Source organism: Canis lupus, chromosome 17, assembly GCF_011100685.1.
Source record: "Canis lupus familiaris isolate Mischka breed German Shepherd chromosome 17, alternate assembly UU_Cfam_GSD_1.0, whole genome shotgun sequence".
Classification (NCBI taxonomy): Eukaryota; Metazoa; Chordata; class Mammalia; order Carnivora; family Canidae; genus Canis; species Canis lupus.
The window spans coordinates 27,641,714-27,649,684 of record NC_049238.1 but is presented as its reverse complement, the minus strand read 5'-3'; the positions used below and the strand labels follow the sequence as shown (position 1 = coordinate 27,649,684).

General features: G+C 35.8%; 1 long non-coding RNA gene across 1 annotated transcript; it reads left to right on the top strand.

Annotated features, from left to right (window-relative positions):
• Window positions 1-1,215: 1,215 nt before the first annotated feature.
• Window positions 1,216-7,401, top strand: LOC111090569. Its single transcript, XR_005372302.1, has 2 exons — window positions 1,216-1,328; window positions 7,101-7,401. It is a non-coding gene; the product is annotated as an uncharacterized LOC111090569 (long non-coding RNA).
• The last annotated feature ends 570 nt before the right edge of the window (window positions 7,402-7,971 follow it).

The window sequence follows — 7,971 nt, the reverse complement described above, 5'->3', positions numbered from 1 at the left end:
AGAATCTCCAAATGTTGGCAATAAAGAATTAAACCAAGCATACGACTTTTCTAAGTACAAGGCCTGTGCAACTGCTCAGGTCACACACCCATAACGCCATCCCTGCCATGTGTCAATGCAGTTATGAAGGTCAACTAGTTGCAAACCACCGTCGAAGGCAAGTGAGCATTTTTACTAATCATGTAAACATTTGAATTAATCAAATTAAACATTTGAATGCAAAGAGAAGTTTCTGAATAGTCTTTAAAGAACTTCACACACAAATCAAAATGTATTTAGAGTGAAGAGAAATTCTGCTTGCACTCTCATTTAAGGCAAAATTGAGCAGCTTCATTCTCCCGATCAGTTGCAGATCCAAACACTAGAAAAGGTGTTACTGTGGTAAGAAGTTTTGATATGAATAGATTAAGTGGAAACTAAATTAGGCAAAGTAATAATAATAATAATAATAATAATAATAATAAGTCTTTCCCCCTTCATTTAGAGCAAATAAAATTTACTTTATCCTAATATCATAATCTCTGCCACATTCAAATGGGCTGAAAGTCTTAACAGAAATATTTTGAAACATCACAATTAGTTGAAGCCTGTCACCATATTAACTTGCATAAGAAATCTATCAGATGAATTTTAACCAGTTAAACAGAGCATCACGGTAATAATTCTTTAAATTTTAAGAAATCTGTTCATTCTCATCTAGTTGCAGTGCAGATTTACTTATTTGTCTGTTTATAGATCAATTCCCACCACCACCAAAACATTCAGCCAACTAGTGGATAAGTCATATCTCTTCAAATACTAGGAAATGATTAATGACATCCATTGTTGATAACTGGAGACATCTGTGAACTTTAGATAAATTTCTACTTCCCTTCTAACACTTTATGTTCAAAAGTAACAGCTGTTGTCTCTGCAGCTTCTCACTTTCACTTCTGAAATAAAACATAAGACTTTTAAGCTAAAATAACTTCTGCTAACCAATTTCAAACTGTCTTTACAGACTGTGCTCTAAAATATTTTTGGAATTGGATTTATTGTTTGTGTGTTCAGAAATTAATTAATGTAGCTAGCATTCAGTTTTTCATTCTGGGCTCTGTTTGTACCAAGCCCTTCAGACGTTTGAAAATGCAGGATATGACTTCACAGAAGTCTTCACAAGTCTGGCTTCATTATCTAGAACCAGAACACTTAGTATTTGTATATCCATGGCGATGGGACAAATGTCAAGATTCTAAATAATACCTCAGACAGCCCGGCTTCAAAGAAAGAAAAAGCTTTTGAAATATCTAAAATCAGTCTGTGATGGGGCTTTTCGCTCAGCAAAGCTAGTGAGTCAACAGAACATTCTGTTATCAGTAAGCCCTCCCTTTCCCATTCATTTTTCCCTCTCTCCTGCATCAGACTTCAAAAATCTTGATATTCTAGTACCTTCCCAGCCCCCTTTATGGTTCCCTTAATGTAACGACCTGTTTTCTAGAGAGCTTCTCTCGTAGACTCCTGCACCCCTAACAGTGTCTGTGCAAACTCCCTTGCCTTAGAGCCCAGTTATTTACTTACACTAATAACCAGATGAATTATTTTAAGTCTAGAACTTAAGCCTTCTGCAAGTTTGTGTTCTGTTCCACGCAAGATTCATATGTTGAAGCCCTAATCCCCAAAACACTGGTATTTGGAGATGGGGATTTGGGGAGATAATTATTAAGGTTAGATAGATGAGGTCATGAAGGCGGCAGATTAGTGCACTTATAAAAAGAAGCTTCAATTATATAGTATCAACTATATTGTAAATGAAGCTTCTAAAAATGACATGGTATGGGACATCATGATAGGACATTAGGCAATGGAGGCATTAGGCAAAAGATGCTTTTGCAAACTACTTCAATTAAAGGCAGAGAACAGCAAAAGCTTATTTTCTTCTTGCTCTACATTTTTTTAAATGCTATTATTGCTTTTAAAAAAATCCTCAAAAATACTAAAAAGTTTTTTATATGTGCATATATATACATATATATAATACACACATACATGTATATATATGTATATATAAATATATAAGATATATGTTTTTTAAATACTATATATATTTTATATACTATATATAGATAGTAGATACCTAGCTTTCTCAAACCATCTCATCAGTGTTTTTTCATTCAGTGTTTCAGTCTACCTAATACAGATTTTTGTTAGGAACTAATTTTTCTTCTCTTGAACTTTTCCTTAACTTGGAAACAAATTTTCTCTTTTTATGATATGATTTTTTTAAGTTTTCCTCATATTTCATTAAAATATGAAAAATCATATTCCCCACCTCCTTGATAAGAATGCATCTGGATTAAATTTTTATTATTATCTTTAAAAGGTGATTTTGTGTTTTCTGAAGCAGTAGACAGCTATAGCCATCAAGGTGAGTCATGTGCCAGCCTGAAGAGAAGGCACAGCTGCCTGGAAGTGCCCCTGTAGCAAAGGAGGCTAAACTGGGCATTTGATTTCACCTGTCTATCTTTTTTGGCAAATGTTAGGAAATACTGAATCATAATTTTTCTCATTTTATGTCTCATTCTGCTAATGACAGTTTCTTACCTGCAGCACATCTTGCCATGGAGAGTTTAGATAAATTTCCTAAAATTTCCTGGCCACACAAATGAGACAGTCATACTATGGTAAGGCCATTGTTGCTGGGCTTCCTCCCTTCCTCCTTCCCTTCCTTCTGTTCTGGGATTTCATAATGAGTGGAAAATCCATTCAGGCATGAGAGTCACTGCTACCTAGCCCAAAGCCATCTGAGCTATGGAGGGTCCAGTCCTGCTCATACCCCATTAGAAAGGAATTTCTCATCTTGGCAGAGACTGGGATATAGTTTCTTGCCATGAAATACCACATTCTTTTGTTTTAAAAATTCATTGAGCAGCTACCACAGGGATATGATGAATACAAAGATTCAGATAATATATTATTTTTGCTTCAAAAAGCTCAGCATTTCATTTCTTGTGCACAGGTCTCTACTTGCCCACTCTTGAATATCAGTTTCATGGTAGATTGCAATGACAACTGATGTGTACTAAAGACTTTGCCAAACTTCATCTGTGTTTTCTCCCACCAAATCTACCAGTAAAGTTCCAAGGTTAGAGGTTGGCTCAGTTGGTAAAGCATGCAACTCTGGATCTTGGGGTCATGAGTTTGAACCCCACTTACAAAAAAAAAAGTTCCAAGGTTAGAGTTTTGGAACCTTCACATGCTGCTTTTAAAAGAAAGGTCTAAATAATCTATAAACTTAGAAGTTGAGGTGAACATAATGGGAAAAAAAATAAACCGACTGCTGAACGATTGAGAAATAATTGTAGATCTTTTAAATATGTTTATAATGCTTGATTAGCAAAAATGTCCTGCTAAAGCACAAATCTGCAGGATCCCTTAACAATTCATTCACTGAGGAAGAAAAATAAGCAGATCAGCTTGTAACTCTGTAGTCAACTGAGACTAACTAGAAACACTGGTGTACTTTAAAACAGTGGTTGAGGGATCCCTGGGTGGCGCAGCGGTTTGGCGCTTGCCTTTGGTTGGCCCAGGGCGCGATCCTGGAGACCCGGGATCGAATCCCACGTCGGGCTCCCGGTGCATGGAGCCTGCTTCTCCCTCTGCCTGTGTCTCTGCCTCTCTCTCTCTCTGTGACTATCATGAATAAATAAAAAATAAATAAATAAAACAGTGGTTGATTCCCGAAAAACATTGCCGAGGATGGTAATGAAAATGAATCAGATTCTCCCAGTTTTCTTCTTCTTTCTACTGAGGTAGGAAAAAAATGAGATGATCACAAATTGTTGAGCTATTCCTAAAAGCTTCTCAATGTTATATGTCTAATGGTGGGAGCCTTTTGTTTTTGAATCAGTATTGCCTTGAAGTCACCTTGTATTTGCTATTCTCACATCACAGTGGGCCTAACAAGGAGGCCTAGCTGATGTATTTTATGATGGACCAAGAAAACTTCAGCCTGAAAATACTTCATTTTGCTAATGCTTCAAATTGTTCAGTTAGTAATTTCTTCACCTTGCTTTAGTTCATTGCTCTTTCTCAACTCATTTTCAGTGCAAAATCAAAGAGGATTTTCAAATGTCATCCAATTTTTATTTTTAAGATTTTATTTATTCATGAGAGACATAGAAAGACAGAGAGGCAGAGACAGGCAGAGGGAGAAGCAGGCTCCGGAGTCTCCAGGATCACACCCTGGGTGGAAGGCAGCTCTAAACCGCTGAGCCACCCAGGCTGCCCAAATGTCATCCAATTGAATAACAGTTTGAATGGAATCTACACAGGCTCCTGGTAACAGCACTTTAAGTTCTTTTTCATTATTCTTTTGAACTCACAGTAACACACCTGGGGAAACCAGAGCCCAAGAGGAAGATCTGACTTTCTCTGATTTTACTCAATTGCACATATAACTTTTTAGTGAAAGAGGGCCTTCTATGTCTTTAAAAGAAAGTTTTCTCAGAGTCGAAAAGATGGAATTATTTAATGAAAGTCTTTATCTATTTGGTACATGTTCATTTATCTTTGTGTATTTACCTTTTACTATCCTTGAGATGAATGAACTATACTCACTTTTCTTTTTCTATATCTCTTATTTTTTAGCATCCCCTTTTTTCTTTTGTGTTTTTACATGTCCTAGAGTAATAAAAAAAAGTATGTTTTATTTATTGAAGAGAATCTTATCTGTCTTTATTCTTATTGCAAACATCATATTTTGGATCATATATGCCTCTTAAACCTACATTGCTTTTTACTTACCATGCCCCTCATTTTTTTTGAGGTATTGTATAACTACTGATAAAGAATAGCCTTCCTTTCTAACTTCTTACCTACAAGCATTGTGTCAAGACTGCATCCACAGGAATCTTCTTATCTCTTCTACATTAAAAAGTTCAAAAACTATGCAATTTCCAAACAGACATTCTACTTCACCTGCCTTATTTAAGGACTTGACAATATTTCATAAATTATGTTTTACAGACTTATTAAGATATGATTAACATACAATTAATGACTCAGTACATATTCAATGTATAATTTGATAAAGTTTAATCTCTATATATATATTTGTGAAACCATCACTGCAGTCAACATACTTACTTGCCCATTACTGCCCAAATTTTGTTTGTGGCCCTTTTTAAACCTTTCTTTTTATCTACTCCATTCCCTGCTCCCAGTAGATCACTGATCAACTTTTTCTGTAGGTACATATTTGTCTTTTTCTAGAATGTTATCAAATAGAATCATGCAGTACATACTCTTCTTTGGTGATGACAAAGTCTGGCTTCTTTCTCTCAGAAAAATAATTGAGATTCATGCTTGTCAATTTTTTTCATTACTGAGAAATATTCCACTATATTAGAATACCACAATCTATGTATTCACTCATCTGTTGATGGAGATTTGGGTTTTTTCTCCATATCATTTTAAAATTAAGTACATATGCATTGATCTACCAAGTACAAGTCATTATTTCAGATGCATAAACTTCTTCAAATCATCTTGGTCAGGTAAAAGTTTCTCCTTTCCTTGTCTAAATAAAAGCTTTACAAAAATTGTGTGGAGAAAAAAATAGATGTCCAGCACAATTTCATACTTCAAAATATGGAGGATATCTATAAATATGATTTCAAAACAAACCTATATGTTTTATGAAATTATCAAAGGAATAGTATAAGACTACTATCTATATCATTAGCTTCTTTAAAACATGAGTTGGAAAAAAAATAAAAAAATAAAAAAAAATAAAACATGAGTTGGGTGGGACTGAGTCAGGTGATGTTCTAGAGAAAGGAGGTGTATATAATCTAGCAAAACTGATAAACCACTATAGCTTCAACAGAGAGGATGCTCTCCCTTTTAAGTCCTATTAGGTATTATGATTCTAAAGACAATCACTGTAGGAATCCAACATTTATTTCAATAGCCTGATTTGTTTCATTTGGAGAGCCTTATTCTTAAGGGGATCAGCAGAGCAAAGCCCTGTGATGGTGGCTAGGCAGAGCATAAAAGATCCCATCTGACAATAGTCTGAATCTGATGCATCCTGCTTCTGCTTCATCTGTCCTCCCCGCTCCCCCTCCCCCCCCCCCATCTTGATGTGCCAGGTCAAGCAAAGCACAGGTCAGGAGAAAGAATTAAGCAACAAAAATGGCAAATCTCTTGACTCTGAGTCTGAAGAAATTGCAGCAGATGTGCCTATTTATCAGAAGTGTAACCTGTCACCCACACTTTCCATGGAATCAAACAGCATTTGCTCTAAGGCAGCTATGTATGTGTTTTCTTTGTTTTTTTCTTTCTTTACAAGAGTCACATAGAAGAAACCAACAACTGTCTGCCTGAAGAGCTGTAGGGTAACCTACAGGAGTTACATTCTAGTGAGATATAACACAGAGCCCTGCTCTTCTCTAAAATCCGGTCTGATAGCAGAAGAGAGTTATTCTTTTCAAAGCTAGAAGGGCTTTTGAAACATACTCTCCCTTACTTTTCTGTAACAACTTTCCTTTATGTAGTTGCAGAAATGGTGCTTTGGATAAACAATGAGTAATTATATTTTATCCCTTTTTATGCCTTTTTAACCAATATACTCTAATAAGTATGCATACTGATTTAATATGAGACAGTGTAACTTTTTTTGGTCCTCTTTAACTTCCAACCTTTACTCTGATCATGTACATTTAGTTTTATTTTCATAGTAACTTACATAGCATGGTTACCTGCTTACAACTTAAGAAAAAAAGTAAGAGAGTATTGACAGACATATAACAGAACACCCATACTACATTCCCCAAGAGATCAGCAGTTCAAATGGTAGTTTCTGACAAGCTTTTTGACTTAAAAAATAGACTATCTTTTCCGTTTCACTGAGGAAATACCTACGGTTTGCCCAACAATCCCTGTGTGCAGTGGATGCACACACCTAAGTAGTTAGGTATTAATTACTAAATCCCAGGTAATTGAACAGCACTGCCCTACCTGCCCTTGACTCCATCAGATGGCATCAGGAAGACCTTGTTACTTTTTAGTGAGACTTATTCTTTGTTTCTTTTCTTGCTCTGCATCTTGTCAAATTGAAGAAACACAGCGTTTCCTTGATTGGATCTGCACTGTGGGGATGCCCTGATCCGCAGTCAAGGGAATAGTTAAAGATACAAAGAAATCTAGACACAAAATACTGCTACTTTCACAGAAAATATCCTGCAGAGAAATGGCATTGATTATTCCTGGGGACATTTTAAGAAGGCTTAATTATGGGTTTTGGAACATCTTTCTTTTTCATTTTCTGTCGTACATGAATAGAAGTGAAAGATGCTTTCACACAGCAAACCCAATGTGAGAAACAGAAAGGACTGAATTGAATAAATCTGGTTCAGTTAAGATCGTTGATTATATTACTATATGGCAAAAGATACTTATTAATCACCTACTATGTGCAAAATCCTTAATAGAATATAACCACCATATGATTTATGATAACCTGAATTTTCAACTCAACTAGAGAGGCAGGCATATACTTATACAAGCATAATAAAGAGCAAACTTATGAAAGACACTATAATAGAATCAAAACCACCCTGGTTTTAAATGCTGGATGCACAAATACCTGCCAAAAGAGCATTCACCAAAACAATCTATTGATAAGACAAAGTTGAGTTGGCACAGGTGAGAGCAAATACTTTCTCCACAGAGCTTGGGTCCTCTCTAAGGGGAAGGTAAAATTGGAATTTTCTGAGAATTAAAAGTTTGGTTTAAAGGAAAACTTTCAATGGGAGTGAGAGAGGACAAGAGGGGATGGGAGCTTGATTAGGATTGGGTAAAGAAAAGCTGTGGTCATCAAGACAGTGTGGTACTGGCACAAAAACAGACACATAGATCAGTGGAACAGAATAGAGAATCCAGAAGTGGACCCTGAACTTTATGGGCAACTAATATTCGATAAAGGAGGAA